Source organism: Eumetopias jubatus, unplaced genomic scaffold (genome assembly GCF_037043125.1).
Source record: "Eumetopias jubatus isolate StellerSeaLion01/CBP00866 unplaced genomic scaffold, mEumJub1_p1.0 scaffold_17, whole genome shotgun sequence".
Lineage (NCBI taxonomy): Eukaryota > Metazoa > Chordata > Mammalia > Carnivora > Otariidae > Eumetopias > Eumetopias jubatus.
The window spans coordinates 32,927,543-32,938,391 of record NW_028274823.1 but is presented as its reverse complement, the minus strand read 5'-3'; positions in this window follow the sequence as shown (position 1 = coordinate 32,938,391).

Here is a 10,849-nt window from a genome sequence, read left to right as displayed (position 1 = left end):
TTTTCTTTAAATGCTAGGGAACTATGTAAAGTGTGGGTTTTTTCCCCCCAAAATCATAGGTAAAATTTTGAAATTTTGAGAAGGGTAACATTTATCATGAAGTTATTGTAGTTATGCTGATAAGGAAAGTCATAGGTTAATGCTCTTTAGTACCCTAACAGCAATAAAATTGAAATGCTCTGCTTTGATGGGTAGATTTATTATAATCCCTTGCCTTCCACGAATAGAGGAGAGAGAGAAGCAGCAATCTTGCCAATGTTTGCAGCATTATAAAAATACATTTCAGAATAGCCATACCAGTAAAAATATATTTAATGTTGTGATACATACCTTTTGACTTAAAGTTTTAAAAGCCATTTTAAAAAGCTTCATGCCCCAGGTACTCTGGTTAGTACCTTTTCTGATTTGTTAGGTTATTCTAAAGAAGGCAAACTTGCTTTGGAGCCTCTTTATTGCCATAGTGAAAAATCCAGAACCAAAACCCTCCATCCTTTTTTTTCCTCCTGGCTGAAACTGGTTTAAAGATGGTTCTCTAAAATAAGAGTATGCAGGGCGCCTGAGTGGCTCAGTTGGTTAAGCGACTGCCTTTGGCTCAGGTCATGATCCTGGAGTCCTGGGATCGAGTCCCGCATCGGGCTCACTGCTCAGCAGGGAGTCTGCTTCTCCCTCTGACCCTCTTCCCTCTTGTGCTGTCTATCTCTCATTCTTTCTCTCTCAAATAAATGAAAATCTAAAAAAATAAAATATGAGTATGCAGTAGTTTGAGGTTGTTACTACAACTGGAAGAGTTTTATTTTTGCAATCCAACTTTTGGTCAGGAATGTGTTTTCATTTTTTCATATTTGTCCACCTCCATTGGAAATGGGCCTCTATTTGGCTTTCAATTAAATAATTTTTTTTATTTTTTTTAATTTTATTTATTTATTTGAGAGAGAGAGAGTGAGAGAGAGCATGAGAGGGGAGAGGGTCAGAGAGAGAAGCAGACTCTCCACTGAGCAGGGAGCCCGATGTGGGACTCGATCCTGGGACTCCAGGATCATGACCTGGGCTGAAGGCAGTCGCTTAACCAACTGAGCCACCCAGGCACCCTCAATTAAATAATTTTTAAAAAAACCTTTCTGTCTTACTAAGCACTCAGTAGATTGAAATGTAATACATATTTTTTTAATGAAAAATTGTGATTTTGTTAAGGGGTCAGTAAAGTTTATCAGTAAAGAGTAAGTTAAGTTAGTAAATAGCTTAGGCTTTCTAGGCCATTTAGTCTCTGTCATAACATCTTAATTTTGTCATAATGCAGAAGCAGCCCTAGACAGTACATAAATCAATGAGTATGCATATGTTCTAATAAAACTTCATTTAAAGAAATGAGCCATGGGCTGAATTTGGCCCAACACATTGTTTACTAACCCTTGGTTTAGTTCTCTCAAAGGTCTCCTCTTAGAATGGGATTTTTTAAATTAAAAACAAGTTTGATACAGTTTTTTTTGTGATGTATAACAGCTGTATAAAACAAAGTATAAAAACTAAAATAGGCATGTAAGTTACCAGTGTAGATGTGTTTAAAAGTGAAGAGAATGTAAATGTAATGAAAAGGATTAGTGGGTCAAGTAGATGGGTCATTTGTGTGCAAAGGATAATGCATCTTACGGAGGGATTAAAAGTGAAACAGGTGCTGTGGGAATTTCTGTCCAGGTTAGATGAGAAATAGATACTAGTTCTTTAAGTGATTTGAAATAGGTGTTAGGAAAAGTAATAAGAGGTCTTGGGATGGGGGAGAATGGAGGTGAGGTGAAAACAATATTAATTCCATACATATGCTAATTTACTGATTTTTTACCCCCACTATTGACATCTGTTTATTTAACTTGGGATATGTCCCCTTTTCATTGCATAGCAATTTGTTAGGATTCTTGTTTTCAACAAAGTGCCTTGACTCCATTGAGGATCTTATCTAGTGAAACTTGCTGGAGGAATTTTCAGGACATTATTTGTTGCTAGTTGAGAATGTAGCAGTAGCAGAGAAATTTTCCTATAATGCAGAGTTGAAATAGGATCTATTTGGTTGATTTTGGTGTTCACTGATTTAAGTATGCTCTTAATTGGATAATTGAGAAGTAGTATCTTGGAAGAGGTGTTTGACAAAGTCTTCTTTGAATTATTATTTTTTTTAGTTCTGTCTTTTGAACTTCTGTTAATAAGTGCCCCAAATTTAAAAATCTTTCTTGGAAAAGTACATACCATTATTGTGATAGTGCAAATATTTGAGTAAATAGTGTAGGAAGAATGTTAATATTAAGTACATCAATTTCAAAAATTGTGATTTTAGTTAATGTAAAGAATGTACTTAAAAAATACTCATTCCTAGTAAAGTCATTTTTAATATGTTAGAAGAATTCTTCTTAATATTTCAGAGTCCTTTAACCAAAAGTGAAGCTAATGTTTGGGGTTGTGACTGAAATTGCTTCTTTCAATTAAGGTCCCTGCTATCAATTACTTCATAAGTTTCTGCTAATGTAAAAAGATAAGAAAACAAAATGAAAAACTTGGATAGAGATCAAAATATGATTCGCAAATGACTTGATTTCAGTATTTTGAAAATCCAAAGAAGTACACTGAAAATTAGCTTTCCTGAACACTTAATAGTAATCAATTGGCAAACAGTAAAAGAAGGTCCATTTATAGTAAGAGCCACAAAATAATAAATTTGAAAGTTATGTGAAGCTGCCAAAGGAGACACCACAAAACCTAACTGGGAGATACACAGCTTGGGTGTAAGATTAAATATATCCCTGTTTGGTAGATCCCATTTTCCACACCGGTGTTCCACAGAAGGCTTATAACAAATGGGAGATGGCTGCTGATTAGTCATCGTATGACTCCAAATTCTGCAACATAAGGAGAATCGGGGCAGGACAGCTCCTCTTAATAGTGTAAGTCCCCTTTCCCACACAACCGTGTTGGAAGAGACCAGCTCTGGTGGGCTTGGCATCAAAATGGCAGCTTATATCTGTCCCAGCTCTCTGGGGCCAGAAGAGCTATTCTGTGTACATTCTGCTGCTGGTGAACATTAGCAGATTCCATCCTCCCTGATTCTGGGCTATGGAAGGATAGAAAGGGAAGGGAAGGGAAGGGATAGAAAATTCATACTGGGAAGGGATAGAAAATTCTCCCCCATGCCCCCCTCTAACCCCTGACACAGCTGCTCTGCAGGGAGGATCTGGGAGACATTCAATAAGAGCCGGTTTCCCATACTCAACCCTGCCCCCCCAACATGCTCCATAGCACAGGCAAAGGGGTTCTGTCCAGGGGAAGGTTTAAGTGAGCTTGAAAGACTTGACAGCACACTTCACATTACTAGGGGCCTAACTTTACCTGGGACAGACTGGAGCAGTTTGTACCCCTGAATGTTGAAAACTATAGGGCAATCATCTACCAATAAATAGAGGTTAACTGTTACTGGTGATACCAATAGATACCAGCCAGAAAGCTTAAAGACAAGATCAGGGAGAGAGACCAAGAGAGTGGGTAAAACTACAGACATCCTTTGTGATCAGAAATAATGTGTGTAGGTTCAAGGCTATAGCAGCATAGGAGCAACCAGAGGGGGACTGTGAGTTACAAGTCTCTGACAGAATGTAGGGCAAAACTTGGGAACTCCCTAAATAGTGAAAAAACGCCAAGCCCCACACAGTGGTGAAGGGTGTTAATCTCCCTAATTCAGGGGGCTTAAGCACAACCTCTTATTAATTAGTGGCTAGTCATTAAATGCTGACTCAGAAGCTACCCCTTGCTGACCCAACAAGCATAACAGCATATACATAATGGGAGTCTCGGGGGGGGGGGGGGAAGAAGAAAAAGCATTAAAAAGAATATTTGAAGAAAACTTCCCAAATCTGATGAAAGGAAGGAAATCAGGCTTAAAGATAAAAATGAGGGAGAAACAAGTTGAGTAGTAACAGGCACAGACTTCATGAATTAGTCAAGCCAAGTCACTAAATAAAAATAAGCCCAGAGTGGACAGGGGAACCACCATGGAGAGATTCTATATTACCTGGAATGTTCTGTTTTCAACATAACATTATGAGATGTTCAAAGAAACAGGAAAGTGTGGCATGGGCAGAAGCAGGCAATAGAAACTTCCTTTGAGGGATACCAGATACAGGATAAGTGTTATGCCGCAATTGTAAATATGTTCAAAGACCTAAAGGAAACCAAGTTTAAAGAATTAAAAGAAAGTATGCTTACAGTGACTCATCAAATGAAAATAAAAAGGGGAAATAAAAGAACTGAATGAAAATTCTGGAGTTGAAAATTTCAATAACCAAAGTGGAACTTTTGCTAAGGAGGCTCAACAGTATATTTGAGCTGGCAGAAGAATCAGCAAACCTGAAGATAGTTGGAGAGAGATTACAAAATCTGAAGCACAGATGGAAAAAAAAAGAATGAAAAAAAAAAAGTCTTCCTCATACTACATGCACAAAAATTAACTCAAAATGGATCATGAACCAAAATGTAAGCAAAACTATAAAACTGATGGAAGTAAATATTGTGACCTTTGTTTATATAGTCTTCTTAGATATGACACCAAAATTACAAATGAAAAAATAAGAAATAGACAATTTAAAACATAGAATTTTTATTAGAAAAGATTGAGCTGATCTATTTTATCTAGTTCAATATCAATAATAAAAACTTTGCTTTACACAACTTACTTCCCTCATGCTGTTATTATCGCAAATTATATCATTAGAAGTTAGGTGCCCATCAATTATTGCTTTACGCATTTGACTTTTAAATTGAGGGGGGAAAAGCTATAAATAAAAAATACATTTACCCTCTTTTATAATTACCATTATCAGTTCTGTCTGTCTTTGTGTGTGTCTGTCTTTGAGTTACTATCTAATGTCCTTTCAGCCTAAAGGACTCCCTTTTGCATGTCTTTGTAGGACAGGTCTGCTAGTAATGTTTATCAATGTTTTCTTCCTTTTTGAAGGGTAGTTTTGCTGACTATAAAATTGGTTGACAGTTTTTTTCCATTCAGCACCTTGCCTATGCCCTCACTGCTTCTGGCCTCCATGGTTTCTGTAGAGAATTCAGCTGTTAATCTTACTGAGGACCCCTTGTATGTGATGAGTCACTTCTCTTGCTGCATTCAAGATTCTCCCTTGTTGTTGTTGTTTAAATAGTGTGATTATAAGATGTCTGGTATACATATCTTTGAGAACTTGGAGTTCCTGGAGTTTCATGGATTTGTAGGTTAATATTTTTCATCAGATTTGGGAAGTTTTCTTCAAATATTCTTTTTAATGCTTTCTTTTTCTTCTCTTCCCCTGGGACTCCCATTATATATATGCTGTTATGCATGTTGGCTCTATTCTCATAGGCTCTGTTCGTTTTTCTCCATTTTTTTTTTCCTGCTCCTTAAACTGGACAGTGTCAGTTGATCCATCTTTAAGTTTATAGATTTTCTCTTCTGCTTGCTCAATCTGTTGCTGAGCCCCTCAAGTGAAATTTTCATTTGTTATTATACTTTTCAATTCTGTAATTGAAAGTTCTAGAATTAAAAGTTCTATTCACTACTTCTATTTATATTTATTTGGTTAAGACATACTTTCCTTTCATTCTTTAAACATGGGTTCATTAAAGTCTTTGCTTAGAAAATCCAGTGCCTGGGCTTTCTCAGGATTTCCATTGATTGCTTTTCCCCATGTATGAGCCATACTTTTCTCTTTCTTTGCATGCCTTGTAATCTTTTGTTGAAAACAGAACATTTAAAATGTTGTAATGTGGCAACTCTGAAAATCAGATTCTCCACCCCCTCTTCCATCCCAGGGTTTGTTGTTGCTGCTTGTTGTGGTTGTTTGTCTAGTAACTTTTCTGAACTAATTTTGTAAAGTCTGTATTCTTTGTCATGTGTGGCCACTGGAGTATCTGTTATGTTAGCTCAATGGCCAGCTAATGATTGGACAGAGATTTCCTTAAACACCCCAGAATGAAAAAATCTCCCAGTGTTTGCTAGGGACTCTGTGTGTTTTTGTGGTGCACCTCCAACACTCAGCCAGGCAATTTACCACTGTGCCTTAGCCTCCACTCTCGACTTTGGCAGAACCTCCAGGTCAGTCAGAGATGACAGTGTGAGGCCTTCTCAGGGCTTTCCTTAGCACACACACAGCCCTGACTCTATGTGGTCTTCTAGATTCCCAGGAATATGTTGTAATTTTACAAAGCTCTTATGGACAGCATTCATTCCCCAGCCTGTCCTCCCTAGTTTTTGGTCAGTCTGTTGCTTGCCTCAAATGTTATCTCTTACCTCAGGCAGCAGTAACCAAAACATTTGCCTGTTAATGTTTCAGCATTGCCCCCAGGTAGCAGCTTTAGCTCCAGGCAAGCTTCAAGTCATACAAAAACCAGTCTTCCAGGAAGCCACCAGACTAGTCAAAACAAATGATTGCAATTCTTTGTGATTGAGGTCTGTTCTATTGCCAGGAATGGGACTTTTATCTTCAGGGCTACTGCTAACGTCAAATTTAAAGGTGAAAAACTGAAAACCTTCCCCTTAATACATGAGATCAGTAAGGGAGCAGAATACAAGATCAGTAGAAAAAGCAGTTCTACTTGATTTTAGATTTTAGCAATGAACAGTCCTAATTGAGGAAAAAAGATCTAAAGTGTCATCTAAAGGACTAAAAATAAATTTGACAAAAAAAAAATGCAAGACTTTTACATTGAAACTACAAATCATTGTTGAAAAAAATTAAGACCTAAGTAAATGTAGACACATACCATGTTCATGGATCAGAAGACTTAATATTGTTAAGATGGAAAGACTTCCCAAATAGACCACAGGTTCAACACAATCCCTCTCAGAATTTCAACTGCCTTTGTTTGCAAAAATTGACAAACTGATTCTAAAAATTCATATGGAAATGCAGGGGGTTCAGAATAACAAATAGCTAAAACAATTTTGAAGAGAAGAATAAAGTTCTACAAAGCTACTATAATTAAGACAGTTGAGTACTGACATAATAGACATGTAGATCAATAGAATAGAGTTGATAGTCCAAAAATAAACCCATACATTTATGGTCAATTAATTTTTGAAAAGAATGCCAAGACATTTCAATATGGAAAGAATAGTCTTTTAACAAATGTTGCTGGGACAACTGGATATCCATGTGCAAAAGAATGTATTTGTATGCTACCTTACATCGTATGCAAAAGTTAATTCAAAATAGATCAAAGACCTATATGTTAGAGATAAAACTATAAAAGGCACATAGGTGTAAATCTCTATGATCTTGGGTTAGAAAACAGTTTCTTAAATAAGACACCAAGAGCACAGAAATCAAAAGGTAGTTTTTTAGAAAATAAAAATTCATTAAAATGAAAAAATTGGGTTTCAAAGAACTCAAGAAAGTGAAAAGACAACCCACAGAATGGAAGAAATATTTTCAAGTCATATAATATGGGAATTGTACCCAAAATATATTAAAATGATTATAACTCAATAATAAAAAGACAGTTACATTAGAAAGTGGTCAAAGGGTTTGAATAGATAGATACTTCTTCAAAGAAGATATACAAATAACTAATAATCACATGAGAATATGCTTAACATCTTCATTCATTAGGGAAATGCAAATCAAAACCACAATGAGATAGTAATTCACACCCTTTAAAATGGATATAATACAAAAGACAATAACAAGTGCTGGTGAGTAGGTGGCAAAACTGAAACTCATACCTTGTTATAGGTCAGAATGTAAAGTGGTGCAGAATGTAATAGTTGGGCATTCCTGAAACTGTTAAACGTGGTTACCAAATGACACAGCAATTCCATTTTTAGATATATACCCAAAAGAAAGAAAACATGTATTCACCTAAAAACTTGTACACAAGTGTTTAGAGCAGTATTATCCATAATAGCCAAAAGTGGAAACAACTCAAATGTCCATCAACCAATGAATGAAAAAAATATGGTATATCTGTATTACATATTACTAGAGATAAAGAGAAATGGAATATTGGTACATGCTGTAATGTGGATGAACCTTGAAAATGTGCTACATGAAAGAATCCAGTCACAAAGGACCACATATTGTATTGTACCTCTCATTCCCCCAAAATACAAATTGTTACAGTCAAACCAACCTCCTCCCCATCTTGGATCAGCCCTTAGCCATTTTCAACTCCATCCTTTCATATTCATATGAAATGTCAAGAATATGCAAGTTTATAGAGACACAGTAGATTAGACCAAGTAGATTAGAAGTTAACTGTGATGCGAGTTGATGGAGACTAGAGAGTGTCTGCTTATGGGTATGGAGTTTCTTTTTGAAGTGAGACTGTTCTAAACAGATTGTGGTAATGGTTGCACAACTCTCAATATAGTAAAACCCACTGAATCATATAGTTTTAAGTGGGTAAATTTTATAGTATGTGAATCATATATCGATAATGCCATTAGAATTAGCACCCAGTAAAAGCTGGTTAACCATTAGAAGGGGAAAATCAGATGCTAAGGAACACAGCAATGGCAAATGTAGGAATTGCTATTATTTCTAGGAGTGAAAAAGAATAAACAAGGAAGAAACTAAGAACTTAGAATAGGGCTCCCAATCCCTAGTCTGAGATTCAGACCTTATTGAAGAGGTTGTAGCTGCCACAGGTACATTCAGCTGTATTTCTTTACAAATACAAATTTCTTTTCAAGTCATATATATAATATGGGAATTGTACCCAATTGAAAATCTGACAAAGAAATTTGTCAGATGGTGCAGACCTTAGCTGGTTTGTAGGGGTAGTCAGTTCAGTAGCCGTGAAACTCATTGGAGGATGCTGGTCAGCTAGAGTTCTTCTGTAGTAAAAAGCCTGCCGAGTGTTACAGAAACTCACTGGAAGTCAATGGTAGCCTTAGGCTGGTCCATAGGTAGTTGCCCCACTGAGTGGCAGAGAAACTCACTAGAGGGTGTGGCCAAGCTGGACCCTACTAGGTGGCTGAGAGAAATTTGCTATGAGCACTGATGGGCTAGAGCCAGTTAGCAGAAATTGGCCTGTAGGGAAGCAGAAAAGCTCAGTGGATGATGTCAGAGGCTAGAATTGGACCTGCTAGGTGGCTGAGAAACTCACTGACGCGTGATTGTCTCTGGGCATCCCTAATCCACTGATGGGAAAAATCACACTGGAACCAGGAAGGGACTACCAGTGAACTTCTTGGTGATGCTTCTTACCCTCTTACCAGTGCATTTCTGATGGCGTTGGTGAATACATGTATTCCCTGGAACATAATTTTCAGGTGGGTCTTCTGCCCTCACACAATACATCCACACTAGCATGCTTACTTCCCTGTGTCTTAAATTTTTTCCTCCACTATCTTCCATAGCAACTCAGACATTCCATCCTCAATTAGTGAAAATCACTTTCTCTAGTCCTGCAGGAGCCACCTAGTGAATTTATACCATCTCCTAGGGGTCTTGCCAGGGTGTTAAATTCTGTATCCTGTTAAATTCTGTATCCTGAAGTTAATAAATTATTTCTTATCCAGTCTTATATTCTGGCTCCTTTGCTTAGGCATTTTCAAAATCTAGTCCTATGGTACTTCCTCAGCTCCTGCCAGTACATTGTGCCTAATTCTTTAATCTCTTTCAGAATTTATTCTTTTCTTACCTCAGCAGGCCTAGCACATCCAGAGCTGGTTTGTGCTGTACTTTAACTTTATTTATTGGTCTAGCAGCCAGGAGATGGGGCATATCCTAAAGGAAATTTCTGTTGTCTTACAGGGGAGAGGCCTTTGCAATGTCTTCCTACACAGACAGGGTCATAATTCTTAATGAGAGGGACACCTCTGTAGACTCTGAGGGTTTAGAGGAGTCTGGGAAACCAAATAATTGGTGGCATTCACCACCAGCAATGAATTCACTACCATTCATCACCAGATGTACTCAACCCAACTGTCAGGGTCTCAGGTTTTCTGAACTAGGACTCTGACACTGGCAAAACAGACCTGTCTTGGTTTAGAATTAAATTATCTTTGCAATTCAGCAACTCTATTAAATCCTGAGTTTGGTCTTCAGCTTTTTCTTAGGTCCTGGCAGGAGATTAACAATTGGGTTGCCACTTTATACCAGGGATCATCTATGCCTCAAATACCCCCAGGATGAGGTCCTCACTACCAGCTGGGTGGTTAATAATCTGGTCCAAAGATCTATCTTACTGCCTATTTTCTTGGACTACTCCTGGTACTAACCTTGTCAATTGGGTTTTCTGAGGAGAAGATGCTGAGTTTGGAAAGCAAGCGGTTTATTGAGCAATAATGCCTGGGAAAAAATAAAGGGGAGGGAACAAGATTGAATAAGAAAAACCTTGAAACCATAGTACAGGCACTGGTGGAAAAAAAGGGTTTGTGAGTGGAAGCAAGATTGGGTATAGAAAGCCTCAGTCTGCCATGCATTGCTGATAAAATTAGCCAACTCAATGAATGCGTTAGGTCAAAGACTTCCCATTAGAGTTCCCTGTTAGGCAGAAATGGCCAGAGTGAAGACTGTCAAGGAAGAGCATGGACTTGGCTCAATACCCAGGGTAGATTATAAAGGCACTAACAACTGAAGGCGGTCAGCTAATTGCATTCCTCACAGTTGAATGCCAGTTTTTTTCTGGATGGGAAATCCAAGCAGTACACCTCCATGGCTGCCACACTGTGGGGTAATGTCAAGTAGGATGACATTTGTGTCCCTGGAGTCCCAGAAGGGGAGGAGAAGGAGGACGGGCAAAATATTTGAAGGAGTAATGATTGAATTTTTTCCTAAATTTGTTGAAAACTATAAATCCCAAGATCCAAGAAGCAACATGA